Here is a 21,015-nt window from a genome sequence, read left to right as displayed (position 1 = left end):
ATATATATATATATATATATATATAAATGTATATTTCTAATCTTTTATGCTTTCATTTCTTTGAAGATGAATGTGTGCATTCATGTCTATCCCTCAATTTTAAAAGAAAGAAAAATATATATTTATATATAAGATGGAAATGTACATTTATACTTATCATTTATGCTTCCAAAAATGAAATATACACTTGTAAACAAGAAAGCACACCTTAATTTCTTTCTAAAGTGATGAGTGAAAATATATACATTTGTGAAAACACATTTATGTATAACACAATACACATATTACTAATAATAAAAATAAAATATATATTGAAAAGTAAGAAAACTTTTGATAAAAATCACATTATCATAATTTTGTCTACGCATTTCAAACCACCCAGTGTGATTCATCGTCAAGGCAAAATATTTTCTTTAATTTATTAAATACATTTAAAAAAGTACACAATATTTTTTATATCGTAATTATTAAAAATATATAAAAAAATTACAAATATATATTTCTTAATTTATATCCCTAAAGTAAAATGTTATATCATGACAAAATCTCTTAATTTAATTTAACAAGGGGGGTTGCGGAGCAACTAGTCCATGCCTTGAAAGGAAATAATGGTGAAGTGGAGACCCCGGTTCAAATGATCACTTCGCTTGCTTGGATTCTTGTGGCCCTACTTGAATCCAAAGAAAGGAGAATGGACAAGAAGATACCACGAGTGGGTTCAAATGATTGCTTCCCTTGCCGAAAGAAGCTCGATTTTCAAATGATCGCTTCGCTTGCCTCAAGGAAAGGGGCCTATGTTGAGGTGCAAAGCTGCAACAATGAAAAACGAAATATGAACTTTAGCAATGGGGATGGTGACATAAGGTTTTTATTCTTTCAACAAAAAGCCATAGAAAGTGATTAGATTAGAACTTGGAATAGGTTCATAGCTCATGCCTAGATTTGCATGGGCATCATACATACAACTTTAATGACTATGTTTTTGTATCTATTTTTCTATAGTGCATCACATGTGGATACAACTGCAACAACTGAAATCTGAAATTATAAATAACAACTAAAACAATGTCATCTTTAGCACAACCTGAACACTGTTGTCCAAATTTGCATGGGCATGATACATACAACTTTAATGAATATGTTTTTGTATCTATTGTGTTGTAGCGCATCACGTGTCGATGCAATTATAACAATTGTAATCTCAAATTATAAATAACAACTAAAACAATGTCATCTTCAACACAATATAGAACAACTTATAAAGAATGGCGCTCTGAATGACTAAGAAGACCTGCCACAGGCACCAAGCATGTTTTGAACTTGTCGTCTGGAAAAGCAACCTTAATGTTATTTGAGTACCAAAGCTAACAAGCCTAGAGTAATTGGTTCCATAAATCAAACTCTGGAGCAAATATTTCTAGATTACTTGCAAATGATGTGGTGCATAGGATTTCATATTGTGTACGTACAAGTTGTAACTCAGAGAAAAATGAGGTAAAATTTGAGAAATGGGCAGGCAATCAAATTGAAAGGTCTTCAAAATATGAGGTTTCTTGAAAAGCTCATATTTCTTATCCTTGAACTAGAAAGTCAAAAATATGCCACTTTCATAACTAGATAGCAAGGAGAAAATATGTCACTTTGATAACTAGAATACTCTAGGATAACCTCTTTTTACTGTATAATTTCTTCCAGCAAAAGTGTACCTTCCAAAGTAGTCAGTGCATCAATGCCAAAACTCGGTCCTATCCAACAACAGGCAAAGATTCAAAGCTAATACTTTCTAAATTGGACCCCCCCCTACCAAACTAAAATATGGAAAATTATATTTTGAGAGCATTTTACAACTATTCATAGTAGTACCTGTGTGAAATGATTTTGGGAGTGTAGCAAAATATGGCATAAATTCTGAGTGCACATTGTGATGCTCCCCCATGCTCCATAGAAGTGTAATGGTTTCTGAAGCAAGTCCATCAATCTTCTCCAGCACTTGTCTTTGAGACAACATGTTGTAAAAGTGAAAGATCTAGCCATGAGGAGCACAAAATCTAAAAATAGTTGGGTTTGAAATCAATTTGGAATTCTATAAAAATGTGCTCAACAACACCATTCATTCTCATAAAAGTGCCCAAGTTCTGACAAACCAATGATGGGCAAGGTGCCTTGGCATTGTACAACCAAATCTCTGGTAGATCTGGCTTCTACAAAAAAAATATTGTCAAGGTGCTCTGACTACCACGAAGAATATTGTCAAGGTTCTCTAGCTATCACAAAGAATATACCCTCAAGTATAACATTATAATGCACCATAGGAGAATAACACATAAGGAGGGGGCCATTATTCCCTCCCTAGGTTCAGTGATCTGTCTTAGGTCCTTTTTTGACCCGAGGGATGAGATAGTGGGTATGTTGGCACTAGTAGTTGTTGGAATTCCCTGTGGGAAGGATAGGATAGATTTGACCGGATTTAGGTAGCTATGTTGTTCGAACTAATGCTAGACATGTCAGGTTCACGAGGAATATCCTGAACAAAAGCAACTACTATAATCACTCTGCTCGGGGGTGTTCCGGAAAAGGAGCATGGCAATGGTGTTGGCCCTCGATAACTTGTCTTCCGGATTATAAGGGGCATGATGCCTCATACCAAGCTGGGAAGAATACAACTAAATATATTACTTGGCTGCAGTAAAGCCAAGTTCAAAATTCCCTTCTTTCTTGTCCCAGGGAGCTCTGATTCATCGAGTTTCTTCAAGCCTTTACCTTTTGCTCTAAGAACAACTTTTCCTCCCATAATGGCCTCACCTAAGTCTTTAGCCTTTACCTTCTGATCTAAGAACAACTTTGCTTCCCATAGTGGCCTCGTCCAAGAGAGGTGAAGATAACTCTGTTATTTAGTTGAAGATAACTCTTTTATTTCAATAACATGGCCAATAGGTTTTGTGTTTATAGGCTTGCTTGAAGATGATATTTTCTTACCAGTGAAGATGAACAAGCCCTTTTCAATATTTGTCTTTGATTCAGTCTTAGGCTTCTTTTTCAAACCTCCCTCAATATCTATTTCCATGTCATATGTGCCAGATCTCTATTTCTCAATCAATGACGGGTCCTCGGTAGGCATCAGAATAGCCTGGACGAAAACTATCACCTTAGCCAACAACCACAATGTTGAATATGAAACAACTAAAATGGAACATTTGCCAGTTGAGATAAAAATAATCAATGCTAATGCATCTTCCAAGCTTTGAGAAACACCTGAAACTTAGCAAGAGATGCAACATGATAAGGAATGCCACTGTGAACAGTTGCACTTCCAAATTTTATGGCATCAGTAGGAAAAAACTTTTTCAAATGGTCTTGAACAATACACTGGACAATCTTCTAGATTGAGTTCTATAAAGGTCAAAATTTTTAGTGTTTAAAAAAACACAAAAACAAAAAAAAACGCAGATGTCAAGCAAGAAGAGGAAGAAGGGAAACAGTGAGAAGAAAACTTTTCCGTCTGTAACTCTAGTTTTTCAAGAGGTATAAACTAACAAATATCCTAAAGAGAAGGTCACTAATAGAAAATCAAAGAATAATCTAGTGTCATGAGAGAAATATAAATACTCAAAAAAATTGCATATAAAATAATCTTGGAGTATACAACAAGGTCAAAGATAAAATTCATATAGTTAATTCTGCAGACAAGAGTGTTTCTTAGAATGAAAAAATCTAACAATATAAATATAAATATGCATTCAAGAACTCAAATGCTATTACAAATTTCCCTTGGAACTCTTGGGTCGAGTATGAATTTGGCTCATATCTATCCTCATCATGCTTTCAGTTAGATTATCAAGCACTGGAAGTTGACATGCGAGAAGAGGGAGATCATTCAAGAATTTGTATTGGAATATTGAAGTGCCAATACAACATATTGTTTCTACACAGTTTTGTATATGTTTTTACAAAAAATGCCTCAAGCTGAACTTTAAATTTTAATTAATGCACCCACTTTTGACCTTGTACCAAAGGGTTGGGTTTACATTTTGATGTGTATGGAGGTATACATGAATATAAAGGGATCCGTCCAGGAATTGATGAGAGACATGAATCTGGTAGAAAAAATATCATAAATTGTGCAAGTGTAAACTAAACATACAACATATCAACAATTTTAATCAATCAATAAGCAAGATTAAAGAGAAGTTGCATGGAGGCCCTAAAAAGAATTCACATCATTTTATCTAGATGAAGATTAGTATAGGAAAAAGAAAAAATATCCTGAGTAAGTTGTGTTGTATATATAAGTTGGCGGCAGAGAACAAATCAAAGCTGACCACAACCATATAGTGAAAAAGAGTGAGCTAAGAAAGGCACACAACTAGGATAACAATTTTGCTTGTGAAAAAAATAACATGCATGCAATTGCTGAAACTTTGACATTATATTCATTACCAATTTCATATAACAGTTCATTGACATTATTCGTTGTCTTTGCTAAGGCTTCCATGAGAAATATAACATTTTTGTTTGTATATGTTTCAGCTTCTTGCAAAACAAACAGTATTAGGAATGGGTAAAATTTATCAAAAAACATGTTAACAATACATTCAATATACCTCTAAAGCAACCCTGAAATGTGAATACATAGTATGTATTATCAGTGTTGTTGAAATTTTATTCATGGACCAACAAATTTGTACTTCAAGAGTAAAACCCTACATCTACTAGTCTGGAACTTACTAATCTGAAGACTGAAACTATATATATGGTGTATGTCTATCAAAACCCTTCTCACTGGATATACTAAAATCTAAACAATATATTCAAAAGTACAGACACTGCATTCTCTAAAAATTTGTCAAAAGCCAACAATATACTAACTAGTCCAGCATAAACAAAATTCTGGAACATCAAGAAGAATCTGCAGAATTTCAACCACTTAACTATTTAATAACTGAGAAAACAGAAATACAAACTTCAACTATTTGCCAAAATTGATAATGATAAATACAGAACAACACACTTACTCATTTGAAAGCAATTACAAGTATGTAAATATCAAAGATATCCCAAGATGGCTAGTGTTGCACCTTCATTCATTGTGCCTTCATCACACACAGATATCTACGTTCTGCTACAGAGATTTAATGGTGCACCTTCCACACCACAACAAATTGCAATCACCACTGTACAGAAACCTAGCGCTCGAATCAGATATGCCCATCATTGTTGCACCAATCATAACTCTACTTGTCCTTACTGCTCCCTGTACCATAATCATCTCTGAATGGCTCTGTAGAGTCTACTTTTTGCTGAAAGAGAACTAATTCCAAGCAAAAATAAGTCTACAACAGTTTGAGACATTGTTACCATACAATTGAGTTGTACTTGTCGAGGCAGGTGACTCATGGATACTCAACAATAGTGATAAGTGAAGAAAAGTCAAGAATTTGGAAGCTGGGAACATATTTGTTGTAACAAGTGGAGTTGTGTAGCTTTCAAAAAATATTTCTTGCAAAAGAAACATATGTAATGCATTCCATGTAGAAACATCATATACAAATTTTCTTAATCATCCTTTGATAATTGAATTAAATATAAATTGCAACTTGTCTGAACTTGTGGGCCCACGATTTTACCACTTGTTTGACTCTCTGCCCACTATCTAACCACTTGTCTCTCTTGCCATAACCAACAAATTTTCCCCTAACCCCTCTGGGACTAGCCCCTCCTAGTTTTTGTTTAATATACCTGTGTGTGAGCTCCAAATATAAGCCATCCCATAGTTTAATACTTACCTTTGCGCGAGCTCCAACTATAAGCCAACCTGAAGCTCACCTCTCAACTCATTATAACTACCCTGCAACCACCTCTACGCATATGGAAGAGAAAGCCAGCCTCAAAGTAAGTCGTGGCATGGTCATAGGCATTAGTTGGTGGAACATAGGCAATAGGGGCAACGGAGGAATACCAACCTCGTTCTACCAACATTTCGCCTAACATACTTGTACGTTCCAGCTTCGTTTTGTTTGGTAGATCTCGTAGCGAAGCCCACAAATACCAACAAGAGTATACTTGTATATGCGAGCCCTTCCCTCATCTGTGAGCACTTCCCTCTCTACACGCTCATGTTTTGTGAACCATTTTATGAGACAACACCCTTGTAGTAATGTTCTGCCTTCACATCAATATTTTCTTGTTTCCTTTTATTTTTGGCCCAGAACCTCACTAGTTTTCTGTTGCTTTCAGTGCTGCTACATCCTCTTCTATGGGTGGTTCTGCTTCTTCAACTGGCAAATAGAACCTCGCTAGTTTTCCGTTGCTACCTCCTCTTCTATGAGTGGTTCTACTTCTTTGATTGGTGAATGGTTTAACCGTTTCAACCTTTGTTACTAGTCCTAGCTAGGATGTTGCTTCCATTAATGCTGGTAAAATGATAGGGATTAGGCAAGGTGTTGGCCACTGAGTGCACTAAGAACACGTTGCAGGTCCACATCTTGCACCTCAATGCATATGCTAGTATGGGTCTCAACATCTGTGTCCATGCGGTGCTCGAAATCATGTTCATCGCGACGCTAAGAACCCTTGGGAGAGTTTCGCTCATCGCGATCTTTAGAACCCTGTGGAGATTTTTGTTCATCACAATACTTAGATCCCTTGGGAGAGGCTTGGAAACTCTCATATCCAATATCCAAATCCTTTGAGGTGTTTTGAGGTGCCAGAATGCCGCTCGACCGAAGGGAGAGGTGGTTTGGTAGCCTTTTTCTTCTTGCAAGCGTGAGGCTTCTGGAGGGGTTGGTCTGGTAGCCTCTTTCCATGTTGCAATGGCCGAGACCTGGAACCAGGTATGTTAATACCCTCCCCTTGCTTGATGAATGAATAAAGAGATTGATTCCCTTGCTTGATGGATGAATAAAGAGATTGATTCTGGCTAGAAGGAGTTTCATTTAGGGTGAGGGTGGTTCTCGTTGGTTGGAGTAAGGGAGTTGACCGTTCTAGAGAGCCTACCACCAACTAAACTATGGTTTGAATGTGTCCACATTTGGATTCTAGATCTGATTAGAACTTGGGCATTTTACTCTAGCAATGACAAAGACGAAGATGGCGAGTCATGATCCCTGCCTGCCAAATGTTTATCCACGGGATACAAGAGTCTTCCCAACATATGTACATATGTGGTTATGTGGTTGTCTCTCAGAAAATGAGATATAACATATGTATGTAATTGAGATATAAGATATGTATGTAGTTACGGATCTGAAATAAGACAATATAGGCTTGTCTCCACAAAATGAGATATTAGTGAACATTATCCCAAACATTAAATACCTGGGAATTAATGCTAACATTAAGCTAACATTACGCTTGTCTAACAGTGATAAAAAAGAAACAAAAATTATAACGTATGTTTTTGCCTCCCCACCTCGAGAAAAAGCCAAATAAAATGATAAATCACTATATGCCTAAAAAATTAATTATACTTAATAATAAACCCGCACTAACATACAACTCAACTAATACTAACCTCATCGTTTTTTATTACTATAATCCCATGCCAAAACGAAAAACACTAATAAAATAATTTATTTATATATGAAAAACACCTTCCTATCGAAAGATATATAAAAATAAATCAATACATTTTTTAACAAAAGTATATAAAGGTGTATCAATACATATAACCCAATTATTTGAACCACGTTGTCGCCGATTAAAATATGTTAAACATAATATTCTTCACAAACCATTGAAAAAGGCCATGCATGTGCGTGTGCATGTTATCTAGTTAACCTAGGAGAATACACATCATATTCATCTAATGATTGAGTATGGTCTTTAAAAAGTGTGTATGTACATAGACAAAATATTTATTTATATATATGAGACAAAACATTTTACGTTAATGTTTGACGTTCTATTTTGCATTTTGGGAAAAAATAAAAAAACGTGTTATTTTAAGTTTAAATATATTTTAATTTTTGTATTGATAAAAATGATATAGAATATAATGATTAATCAATTTTAAATAAAATATATATGTTTATTGGATTCTGTTTTATTTTTTATAAAGATGTGATGTGTGAACTTTCATTCTTCTCCCAAAATCTATATATTAATTATACCTTTTTCAAATAGTTTATATGATTTTAAAATATATGGTGCCTTTTTATTTCTGTTTTTGAAATTTTAAACAATCATACCAAATAACTCAATTGATAAATTTGACCTTTATTATTTTATTAATAATATAAAATATAATTACATTCTTATTTGTTTTAAATATGGTTATTTATATGGCTACTTATTTCCTGCAATTATTATAGTTTGCATATATTTATTATTTTCGCTTAATAATATATCTTGTCAAATTGTTTTATTCAATCAATTTTATGAGAAAGGGAATTTTGGTGGAGGTAATTTTTAAAATTTTATATTTTAAAAGTTTTAAGTAAAAGATATTTGTAAATATAGTAGGTGATGATATTAGGTTGACTCAGGTGCATTATTACTTTTTATATGCCAGTGCATTAATGCTTAATAATCAATGTGTATAAAAGGGATAATGATAAAAATAATAATAAAAACGACAATGTGCTCAATGTTTTATAGAAAAGTATTATGTGATGTTTATTTTCAAAAAATGTCTCAAGTTTCACTATACATTATGCAATGGTTTACTAGAAGCATCTTACACTGCACTCGACATCTCATGTGGTCTATGGTGCACGAGTTCCAGTGAACACAATTTGCATTTAATACTAAACATACATTAGTGTGTCATATAATTTGTTTATTATTTAACACATTTTGGATTTTTTTTCACTAAAAAAATGTGTGGCACTGAGTGGTGTACCTATGCATCATAAGCAACACGAGGGCATTGAAGATAGGGTTGCATTGGTGCATTATTGGAAAAGTGCATCACATATAGGTAAAAGTAAATAATAGGCTATGGTTCCGTTATCACATTCATCTTCCACTCCTCTAGTGTTACATTCGTTTTAAATCATAAGCCTTGTGTTTGAGGTTTAGTCTATATTATGGCTCCTTGTTCCTGTCCTTTTGTTTCTTTAACTATGGTAAAGACATTTTTTTCTAAATCCATTATAAAAAAATATCCATTCTTAATTCTTAAGATTTGGTACTATAGAAGCTCGAGAATCAACATCGAACCAAATAATTTTATTTGTCTCCTTTATTTACGTGTTTTTGCTTTTTTCTTTAAGTTATAAAAATATTATTTTTTTGGTTTTGTAATTTTTCATGATGCATTAGGCTTGTACATGACATACCATCTATGCCAATGTGTATGGTCTTGAAGTGCCTTAGTTTGCAATGGTGCATACAAGGAACTCCAACACACTATATAGATTATACAAACATGGATATATTTTTGCATTAGTTTGTTAGTAATAGTAGACCCTAAATAGTGCATCATTATTATGTATTGACAAACATATAGTATTGGTGGTATGCCATGTTATGGCACATGCTTTATGACTATAATGTGTCGCTATTAGTTGTGTGCACCACAAATGTAACACATGCCAATGTGTAGCACCTCTCCATGGGATGTTAGGCAATGCTATTCACTCATTAAAATAGATACACTATAAGAGCTTTGTTTTGACATAATTTTGGTTGCTTTGTAAATAGAACAATGTACAACATATTCATATTTTTTTTGTTTGCCAAATGATAAATATTCTTAAATGAAATATCAAGTTGAATTTAAATAACATCAAGAAGTTAGTAACATTATACCTTCACTTTAAGATTTAACATTTCAACAAAAATATAACAAAATTCTAAGGAAAACAACTCCACCACAATTTGAAATTAATCACTTCTAGTGTGGTCCAACAAGTAGTAGGAAGATGCTCCCATCTCTCAACAAGCTCCTACTTCTCAACCTCCCATTTCTTATCCCACAACACAACTTCCTCCTCTTTACCTATCAAGTTTCATACCCTCCCCCACCCCCTCCCCACCAAGTTTCCTTAACTACACTCATTAATAGCCATCAACCTCCCATTCAAGATTTTTTGGAAAAGTTAAATAAAATAAAATACTAAATGAATTAAATGAAATAATAATGCAAAGTGTTTCTTCTCATGCTAGCTTATAAATGCAATCCAACAATTTTACACAAAATTTATGACGACCCACCATACTCAATTAATCATGCCAACTGATATTCAAATCAATAAAGGTATTCAATGTTACTAGATATTCATGTATGTAATATAATTTCCATAATCACTAAAGCATTAGTAAAATAGTTAATAACATAATCTAGTAATTAATGCATAAAGTGATTGTAGTAGTGTAAATGCACAATGTATGTATGCATAGTTGGTGTACACATAGCTTGCACAAGTACCAGTGATAAACAACATTGCCTCTAATGCATAGTTCCTATATGTTCACAACAAAGCACACAAAATGGAAAATCAAGTAAATACAACATCTAGTATCTTAACTGACAAAATTACAATAATTCATTAATAATTGATCACTACATAATAAAATATCAAGAGCGAATCAAAGCAATTGTTCTAAACATAGTAAGATTTTTGGGGCATGTTGCACTTTGTGGTTAATTGGGACCTGCACTTTGGCCATCATTAGAACCTCTTCCATACATTACTAGGGACACATATAACCACACATTTTCTATTTTTAATAGGTCTATTTTTAAAAAGGAGTGCTACCTAGGATGACACATGGCACTGATTAGACACTGGTTGGAGGATGACATGGCTATTTCCACTCCATTAATGCCCTGATGCATAGGCCTCCCTACTGTGAATGTGAAATTCCTCCCTAATTTTTAGTAGTTAGCCACCATTTTTCTCTCTCCTCCCCTTATTAGTTGAATTTTAGTCCTATTATGGAGTTTTACTGGTTAGTTTTTTGTGTTTGAGAATTATCTACCAATTCTAATTTATTTCTAACCCCAAGTACTTCCAATTTACTCCATTATTGGATATTTTACTAATATTGGGTCTCCTAGTTTAATTTTGACTCAATTGCCAAGTAGGGGAAGTGATTTTGTAGTTAACTTTTTGTAGTTAACTAAGTGCATGCTCTTGGAATCCCAAATTAATTCGAATTGGTTCTTCCTCCTAGGGAATCTATATACTGTATTCATGTTCAACAATAACAATCATCACGTTTTATGTGTAATGTGAATTGACTCTTTGGTTCATTAGTCAATTTCTCAATAGTTTTATTCTATGTTCTTTCATGTTTTGCAAGTAGCAAGAGTAGTATTTTTTCACACATAGATCCTGTGATTGTGATATACTTTTTGTAGTTAACTAAGTGCATGCTCTTAGAATCCCAAATTAATTCGAATTGGTTCTTCCTCCTAGGGAATCTATATACTGTATTCATGTTCAACAATAACAATCATCAAGTTTTATGAGTAATGTGAATTGACTCTTTGGTTCATTAGTCAATTTCTCAATAGTTTTATTCTATGTTCTTTCATGTTTTGCAAGTAGCAAGAGTAGTATTTTTTCACACATAGATCTTGTGATTGTGCTTAAAATCCAACATGGTATCAAAGCATAAGTGAGTGTGAAAAATATTGATATTTTATTGTAGATTTGACAAGATTAGAATAGCCTATAAAGAATGGACCAACTCATAGTGATCCTTACTTATTTCAACTACTTTGATTGGAAGCCAAAGATGCTTCTATTGTTGCGCAGTAAGGGACTCTATAGGATTACAATGGGTACTAAAATTGAGGATATGTCAACAATTGAGAAATCAAAATACTTCAATAGGATGGATGAAGCCTATGGTATATTTTTATTTTTTATCTCCCTTGATCTACTCTTTCATGTCGAGTTATACTCAACACCTAATGAAGTTTGGACAAAACTAGAGGGACTGTTTGGCAAGCAAGATGATTTCCTAGAGAATGAGATGATTACTCTATATCCAAATTATTTCGAGACCATACACGACTTCTTCTCCAAGTTCACGAGTTTGATGACATAGGTAAAATCTTATGGGAAAGATATGAAGGAAGACCAACTTATCCTTTCTATAATTTATGAACTAGGTCCTTAATAATATATCTTTTTCTCTTCTTTATATAATGCTAGACTCTTCATGGGTAAGAATAGAAAGATGCCACCTTTGGATGATCTCATTGAGAACTTGATACATAACAAGAATAAGCTCATACACATTGGGGCTCCTAAGCCTTCCACACCCAATGCACTTATAGTGAAAGATGCTAACAAGAAAAGGCAAGTAGAAAACAAGGTATCTTGATCATATAGATGGAGAAAGATACCAATCTAGTAAGAAGGATAAGATTGCCATGGGAGAAAAATTTAAGGAGGGAACAAAGTGCAACTACTACAATAAAGAGTTCCATCAAGAGAGTTCTTATATGGTGAAGACAATCGATCTAATGGAAAAAACACTTCAGTAGCATAATATAGATGAATACATTCAAACAATGTCAAGAGGAAAAATAAAGACCAACCACCAAAGGATCAAGGTATGAATTAGGCTTTGATTTTTATTGCTTCATCATCTAAAAAAATGGATTTTAGGCTTAGGTTCCTTTAATCATATGGCAACTTCTCCAACACCTCTTTTTGAGGTATATATTCAAGATGATTTTGCATTCTCTTCATATTAGATTTTAGGATTTGATTTAGAAGTCCATCAATAGCCTATTACAGATAACATGCTATGGACGATACATCATACTTTATAGTTAGCTAGTCAACTAGTGGGTAAAACTATCAAGTCAGAGGGAACTAGTTTTTAATATTTTGGTACTCCATAAGCTCTCATTGTTACTATTAGCAAGTACAAGGCTAAACTAGTAGAAAATGGATTCTCATATGATCGTATAGAATGGATCTGAGGACAAATTCATGATTGTATTGACTAGCAATACCATCATTCTTTATAACAGCTACATAGTTGATATAGTATACATTGTATTTTTAAGATGGGTTTTCATTCCACTAGGTATTCCCTCTCTACCTCACTCTTTTAAACTTTGAAACGAGAACTATAAACTCAAAACGGGAACTCTAGCAAAAAAAACCCAAAAAAAAACATGAAAAACAATGCTGAAAATGAAAAGTGTTGATGTTGGTATAACAATTTTTATTTTATTTATTTATTTATTTTTATTTTTTTTAAGGGTAAAATTTCAACATGTTTTAAAAATGGCGGTGAAAACCAATTTTTTGTACAAAAAAACACAAAACGAAAAGTGTTGATGCTGGAATAACATTTTTTTTCAAGGGAAAATTTTCAACATTTCGAAATAATGGCATAAAAGATTTTATCATGACTCCGAAAAAGGTTAAAGTTTCAAAAGAACAATAAAAAGAAAAAATTAAAACAATGAAAAGAAAAATAAAAATAAAAATAAAAATAAAAATAAAAATCAAACATAAAAAACATCAAACATAAAAATAAACAAGGAGCCACTGCAGTGGCGGTAGTCCCTGCCGGGGTCTGCAGGGAATTGCAGAACTTGGAAAAGTTGGCCTGGCGGAAATTGTTCCAAGTCTGGAAAGGATGGGAGGCAGAGGTCAAGGAATAAATGGAGTGAACCACAAATAAGTAATTCATATAAGTCGCTGAAGGCAGGCAGGTACTCTCAGCCGTAAATCATTTCACAGTGGATGCAAATATTACATAGTAACAAAATAGCTATGGGGCCAGTTTGTTGACTGGCCTACATGCTGCAGAGCAGCGACCATTTGCATCCATCTGTCCAGGTATGACAAGAACGATTATGAACTTAAAGAAGCTTTATTTGAATGAAGATGCTAAACAGAAATGCAGAAAATCATTTAGGAACAGGGTTTGGAGATACAAAGTGATCCCTTTCAATAATGCTCAACCACAAATAAACATTCTGTTCAATCTTGACTGAAAAATTAATTGCCTAGACTGAAAAATATCTTTAAATCTTAAAACCAATAATTCATATAAATCGATGTTTAAACCTTAAAACCAGTGATTCATATAAGTCACTCAAGGCAGGCAGGTACTCTCAGCCGTAAATCATTTCACAGTGGATGCAAATATTACATAGTAACAAAATAGCTATGGGGCCAGTTTGTTGACTGGACTATGTCAAAAGCACTTCTTGTTGCATGAGTTGCATCAGCAACAACAATTCCTATGTCTGCCTTTTTTAGCCTGCAATCGTTTAACAATCTCGTACTTATGCTCTGCAATGACCAGTCAAAATCAGGAAGGATATGGAATCAAACACTAATTAAGGAAATGAAAAAATAAAAGTATCTGAAAAAACACAGAAGTAAAAGATAATTGTTGCTCACCAGGGAAAACACCAGCAAAACCATCAGCCTTCTCTATCAGTTCATCAACTGGCGAAGCTGCAATTGATTCATCTTTGTCCTGACCTAGTAAAGAGGATGATGGATACATGTTTGTACCCATGTCCAGTCGGCAACCTGTCTCCTTGGCAATAGCCAATTGATCTCCTGATGAACATTTGCAAGTAAATAGTTAAATGTTGGCTCGTTGCATTACAAAAACAGTAGTGAAACTGATGACAACATAACCTCACCATACCTGTGATCATTTTGACATTTACACCAAGATTAAGAGCCCTTGTGATTGTTTCAGCACTGTCATGGCGTGGGGGATCAAAAAGAGGCATCAATCCAATAAAATGCCAGGGCCCTCCTGGACTCTCCTTCCTGCCCTTTGGAACTTGCTGCAAAGATTTTGAGATAGCTATAAAGATATACATAATCAACAAGAAGAACTTACTGGGAAGATTCAGCCCACGGATAAAGCAAAAGAAGCCATATTATTAACCTGATATGCAACTGCAAGAGAGCGAAGTCCTCGTTCAGCAAAGTTGTCAATAACTGTATGAACTCGCCGGTCAATTTGTGGCTTATTATGTGCGAGGTTAAGAATCTAGCAGAAGGTATTTGGTCATTTCAGTTTTAATAGAATGTGTACAAATAAGTTTTGAAGCACTTTCTAAACAATACAACCCATTACCAAGTCTAATGAAGAAGGTCAAACTTCCAAAGAACAATACCTGCTCTGGAGCACGTTTACTAACTTGATGCATTTTCCCTTCATTGTCAATATAAGTGAGAGCTGTCCTCTTGTCAGTTGGATTAAAAGGAAGAAAATGGACCTCTTGAATGGCTGCCCGCGCCTTTTAGATGCATGGATGTTAAAAGCCACAACAAAAGATACAAATCAGTAAAATAAGCATAGGCCTGCTTATCAACTAAAATTTAATATGATGACATAAAAAAAATACTTGCCTCCTTAGGATCTGTAAGCATCCCAACAATTGCTGCATCAATGGCATCTTGATTCTCTGTTCTGGATGCTCTTGCAGCCATCAGGACAACAGCATCCTTGTCATATCCTTTCGTGAAAACCTATTCATGACAACAATTAGTAATTGATACTTGTTTGAAGGAAACTAACAGTACTGGATCATCCAATATTACCACGGACCCTAACTAGCCAATTTGGTACAACTGCAGTATCACCAAAAATTATGTATTTATGAAATAAGAGAAAGGACAAAAAAAGAATCAGAAGTCCAGAATAAATACCAACCTTTTGGAAGTGGCCAACTTGGTTTGTACTGTGACAATATGTGCTGGTTTACCAAAAAAGGTATGGACCCCAGTAGCAATGACAACACATTCAAGTTCACCCTGTTTGCAAGTAGAGCCAGAATAAACCCCATTGCCAGGACCCTTTGTTACTGGTAATGACTGACCACTGAGGGTAGACTACACACATTCAAAAATATTGTCATAAAACGTGGCTCAGGAAAAGTACCAAAACAGTCGAAGTTAATCCCAGAAACCATATAAAAGCATACCGAAAATTCCAGCACTTGTAATCAGAAATAAGAAGTAAAGAAAAGGATTGGATTAAGACCTGATCAATCTTTAAAGGATCTCCTTCAAGAAGACGTGCATGCGCAGGAACAATATCTCTAAGTTTGATGCTGATTATGTCACCAGGAACAAGCACTGCTGCATCTTCTTCATTCCATTGTCCATCTCTGAGAACTTGTTAAGTTCAAAGTCTTAAGTCATTGGCCAAGGAATTTAAAACTGCAGCACCCATGATCTTAAGAGGATTCTGAACATCCAATTGCATGCTTCCCCGCAAAACCAAGGATAGAAAACTGAAAATATGGGGGCTGCCACTCATACAAAAGATAGTGAACAGACCTTGCTCTTTGGAGCCAGCCGAGTCATCAGTGCTGCAGCAGCATTGCCAGCATTGTTTTCCTCTATGAAACTTATGGTAGAGTTTATAACAAGCAATGTTAGAATACCACCAAAATCTTGCCAGTCAGGAGGTTTTCCCTGCAAAGATACAATTTACATGATTAAAGCCTCAACTAAAAAGAGTGGATAGGGTATGCCCTGACTGATACTGGCTACAAGAGAGAAATATTGTGACACGGTAGAACAAGAAGCCATCTTCTTTTCCGATAATATGCACAGGAACCATAAGGATGAAGTAATACTGTGAACTACTAAAAATACAATAGAGGGGAACGATATCCAATGGGAGAGACCAAATGCCACACTACTATTTACTATCAAACGAACACAGAAAACACAAAATTAGCAACAGTACTAGCAAATATTATTAATGATGAAAAAACAAAAGAATAACCATGACCAATTTGCCAAAAAAATACAATTATCAGAAGGAATGGCCACAGTTTAAAGATATGTGTTTAGTTCATGGATTGATCAATGGGGGTATATTATGCAAGCATGTTGAAGAGTCAAGACAGGCAGACAGACATGTTTGATAAACTGAATGTACACATTGTAGGTCCGACTAGGAAAAGCCCTTGCAGAGAAGAAAACACCATAGAAAAAAAAAATAGAACATATAAAAGTAACAACATGATATTTGTGGTGTAAATAGCCAAGAGTTTTCAAAAACAGAGAAAATATGGGCCATGCATTTGAACGTTAATCTCTAAAAATGGGGATTTGAGCCAGCCGAGCGAAGCCAGGAACTTCTCGTTTTTTGAATTCGAAATTCGAATTAATTTAGAAATAGAGATTTGACCTGAGTGATACGTTTCACCCTTTGGTGTTTTTATATCGAAATTGGAATTAATGAAAATCAGAGTTATCCATCTATGGACATGGATCCCATCCCCTTTCACAAGTCGTTGTACTTGATGCAGTTACGCAGATCACTCCAGATTTAGTGCAAACGTAGTTAATGCAGGTAGGGCACCAGCGTGAGAGGAATCTGAGAAATCTGTTGAAGTTAACCAGAGAAATGTATATCAGTCATTCTCTACATCACTACTCAGCTCGACGTTTGCAAATTCTGTGGAAGTTACCAGAAATGTATATCGGCCATTCTCTCCTTCGCGCTTTGTAGATTGGAAACCATGTGAGCACTCTTCAGATTGTAAATTGGAAACCATGTCAGCACTCTTCAGATCTATGGCATATTCAGATGGTGTCTGGGATAAATTCTTTCCTGGTAGTGCTACCAGATTTTACCCAAAGCAGTCACCCTGTAGCATTCGCTTCGAAAATATAACTCTACGTTTGACTTTGGATCACATCTGTTTAATAACATGCAAAAAATTTAAGCAAATTGTACAGTTAACAATAAACAGAAACATAGGTAAAATAAAATAATACCAAATGCAATACAAACCTCTGTGGTGCCTTGAGGGCAATGTACGGAGCTGTCCGCTGATTAGCAAAGCTCTCTTATCATAGCTAGTTATCAGTAGATTTTGTATAGCACTATGCCATAATTCCATCTTCAAACAACATAAATTCATTTTAAAGTCCATATAGTTTGGTGCTATTTATAAAGTTTACCTGGTATGGTAACATATTGCTTCTAAGTAGTTTGCAACACTTAATTTAATAGAGGAAAGTGCCATAGTACAGCAAATTAAATAAATTATTAATAATTAATAGATCTATACAGGGAAAATAAATTATTAATACTTAATAGATCTATCCTAGGTATGGATTATTTAGGTTTAGCTATTAAAGCAGATATTAAGCTATTAATACTTTGATATATTTAGCTACTAAATCAGCTATTGATACTTGGGACATCTATGCATTTCGATTTTGTGTTGAGATGAACGTACCATTACAACTGTTCACCAGGGTTCCAATTCCCTATAATCCAACCCAACGTGTATAGCAGAGTAGCAAAGGGAGAGGAGGCTAGGTTGAAAGTGCTAAATAGTTTGGTGGAATCTGGCAGTTAAGCCCATGGAAGTTCATTTTTGCAATGTAGCATTTCAGTGTATGTATCTGAAACTAGGGAAAATTGGGAAAAAAAACAAATAAGAGATGCCACCTCCAGAACTTCATAGCTTTCAGGCATAACATAGGAAGAAACAGAAATGAGTAACCGATTCAATATACAATTTGTCATTTAACTTCACTAGATAATAAGCACCATGTTTAATCAATCTATGGAACCTTTGGTGTTCGCATTCAGCAGCCGTAGATACAAAATTATTGCTCATCTGATGTTGCATTTGCTGTATTCAACGATATAATTTAAACCAAACACGGTACTTTTTAAGATGGAGCAAAAATATAAATACAAAAGGTGGCAAGACAATGTCTGATTGTCAAGCTTCAAGCATGTTGCAGAATGCCTTCCATTTGAAATACAGGACAGAAACAGAAACAGTACAAACACACATGCATAAAGACTTTCCAGCCTTCTTTCCTGAACCGTTACCTACATTACCCAAGAAACAAAAACTAACAAAACAAGATGGCTTACAACAAGCTCATTATGACTAAAATTTGAACCGACAACAGAAATTTAAAATCTTCTCTTCTCGGTTTGAAGTAGCAATGGAATTTAAAATATTGAAAGTACATTTTCTTCGTAAATGAGTGGAAATTGCAAGTTAAATAGTTCTATTACAGTAAGACCATAATATGAAGAAACATATTCATATCACTTTTGCATTTGCTGTGTACGTGAAGGCCGCCATGTTCCTGGATTTTGTAATCTGTATAACAAATAGTTAGTTATAATAAAATGATAACATTGTTGATCCAGGTGGATGTTGGTGGCCACCCACCTATCCCATTTGGACCCCCACAATTGTCTCTTTCAGTCTTTTCAGTTTCCTAAATTGCAGCACAGTTTACTATTTTTAGCAGTTTTTCGGGTCCTGAACTTCCGGAGCCATTTTGAGGCCCTAAACGACGTTTTTTTGGGAATCTGGGGCAACATGGGTCCATGGATCCATGTTGCCTCCCAAAGTGGTAGTACTCGGATAGATCTTTCTAACGAGCTATCGTACGCGTCAAACGGAGATCGTATGCCAAAGTTACGACCCCGGGAAATTGATGTACCAATTTACCCAAACGGGGCCCACAATTTGGCGTTTCATCTTCTAGGGTTAGGTTTTGGGATATGAAGGGTTTTTCATTGTTTCTCAACAATAAATAGGCCTTCAAGCCTCATTGTAACACAGTTTAGAACAGTTCAGAGGCATGTAGCCGCACATCTCTTCTCAGAGATAAGCTACCATCGCCCTAGCTGGTTTATTTCCATTTATGGTTGTAAGCATATTTCAGTATTTTACAGTAATGAAATGAAGTATTATTTCCGCTGCATCTTTGTGTTTATGGTTATCTCTGTATTTTATTGCGTTCCTGTTTAAATCCGGATCAGTGGTATCAGAGCGGTCTGCTTTTTCTCTGTTTTTCTTTGCATGTCCCCAACGAGGTCGGGATATAAGGAGTTAGGGCTTGAACTGGTCGAACCTTTGCAAGACCAGCCTCACAAATCCCGACGGCCTCCCATGGCGGATGAGAAGAAAGACGAGGGGGCAGGAGATCCTATCAAAATCTTGCTCGAAGAAGCACTCGAGCGGCAAAGGAACGCGATGATGGATAGCTTTGTGCAGATTCTTCAGTGGCTACCCAGAGGCGACGCATCGGCTTCCAACAGCGACTCTGGAAATGCCACACCCTTCAAGGTACAAGTTAATTTTGAAATCCCCATCTTCGAGGGTCAAATAGATGCAGATGCCGTAGATAAATGGTTAAATATGCTAGATGGGTATTTTTCTGTTCACAAATTTTCAAGTCGGGAAAAGATTGTTTTCGCTCTTCTCAAAGCAGCCCCCCACGTCAAGGACTGGTGGGAAACCTACTGCGAGCAGAAGGATGAAAGTACAGGCTCACTATTTTCAGCCGCACCCACTTGGAATGACTTCCGGGATGCCATCAAGGAGCAGTACTACCCTGTCGGAAGCTATGAGGACAAATACATCAAATGGACCACACTGCGGCAGGGACGAGACCAAGATGTGCCGGAGTTCACAAACATTTTTCATACCCTTCGCACACAGTTGGGTATCAAAGATTCTGAGCTGCATCTGGTACTTAAATACCGTGGCTGCCTACACAGATACATCCAGGAAGAGATGGGGTTCTTGAACATCTCCTCACTCGGCACAGCATACCGATACGCTGTCAAAATCGAGCAAAAGTTCAAACAGAAGAAGCGAGACTTTGGATCTGCAAATCCGAAGCCCAAAGGACAAAGCCAAGGCGGGGTGACCCAAGACAACCCTTCAAAGCCGCAAGAAAAGAACAACACCACGAAGCCGAAGAAGGACACAGGAAAGTGGTGTGAGTTCCACAAGAGTCCCACTCATAACACAAGTGAGTGTCGGACCAAGCAGTCGCTGGTGGCTGAGTTAAAGGCTTCCGAATCAGATGCATGTTCCGATCCTGAGCCAGAACCCGACAAGGGGAATGGCAAAGGGAAGCAGATCATTGATGCGGATCCCAGCGCCACTGTTGCCACCGCCAAGATCCAGAAAGATGAGCTCGAAAATCCAGAGGAAGGGGAGCGTCTTTTCCACTCACAGATGTGGGTGAAGGGTTCGCCGCTATAATTCATTGTCGACAGTGGCAGCCAAAAGAACCTCGTTTCAGCAGAGGTCGTGAAGCGGTTGGGCTACCG

General features: G+C 35.7%; 1 pseudogene; it reads right to left on the bottom strand.

Moving 5' to 3' along the window:
* Positions 1-14,069: 14,069 nt before the first annotated feature.
* On the bottom strand, positions 14,070-17,464 carry LOC149141371 (plasma membrane ATPase 1-like; annotated as a pseudogene).
* Between the last annotated feature and the right edge of the window lie 3,551 nt (positions 17,465-21,015).

Source organism: Pinus tabuliformis, chromosome X (genome assembly GCF_031772625.1).
Source record: "Pinus tabuliformis cultivar Carrire ecotype Pingquan chromosome X, CPIR1, whole genome shotgun sequence".
Taxonomy (NCBI): Eukaryota; Viridiplantae; Streptophyta; class Pinopsida; order Pinales; family Pinaceae; genus Pinus; species Pinus tabuliformis.
This window is presented reverse-complemented; position numbering and strand designations above follow the sequence as displayed.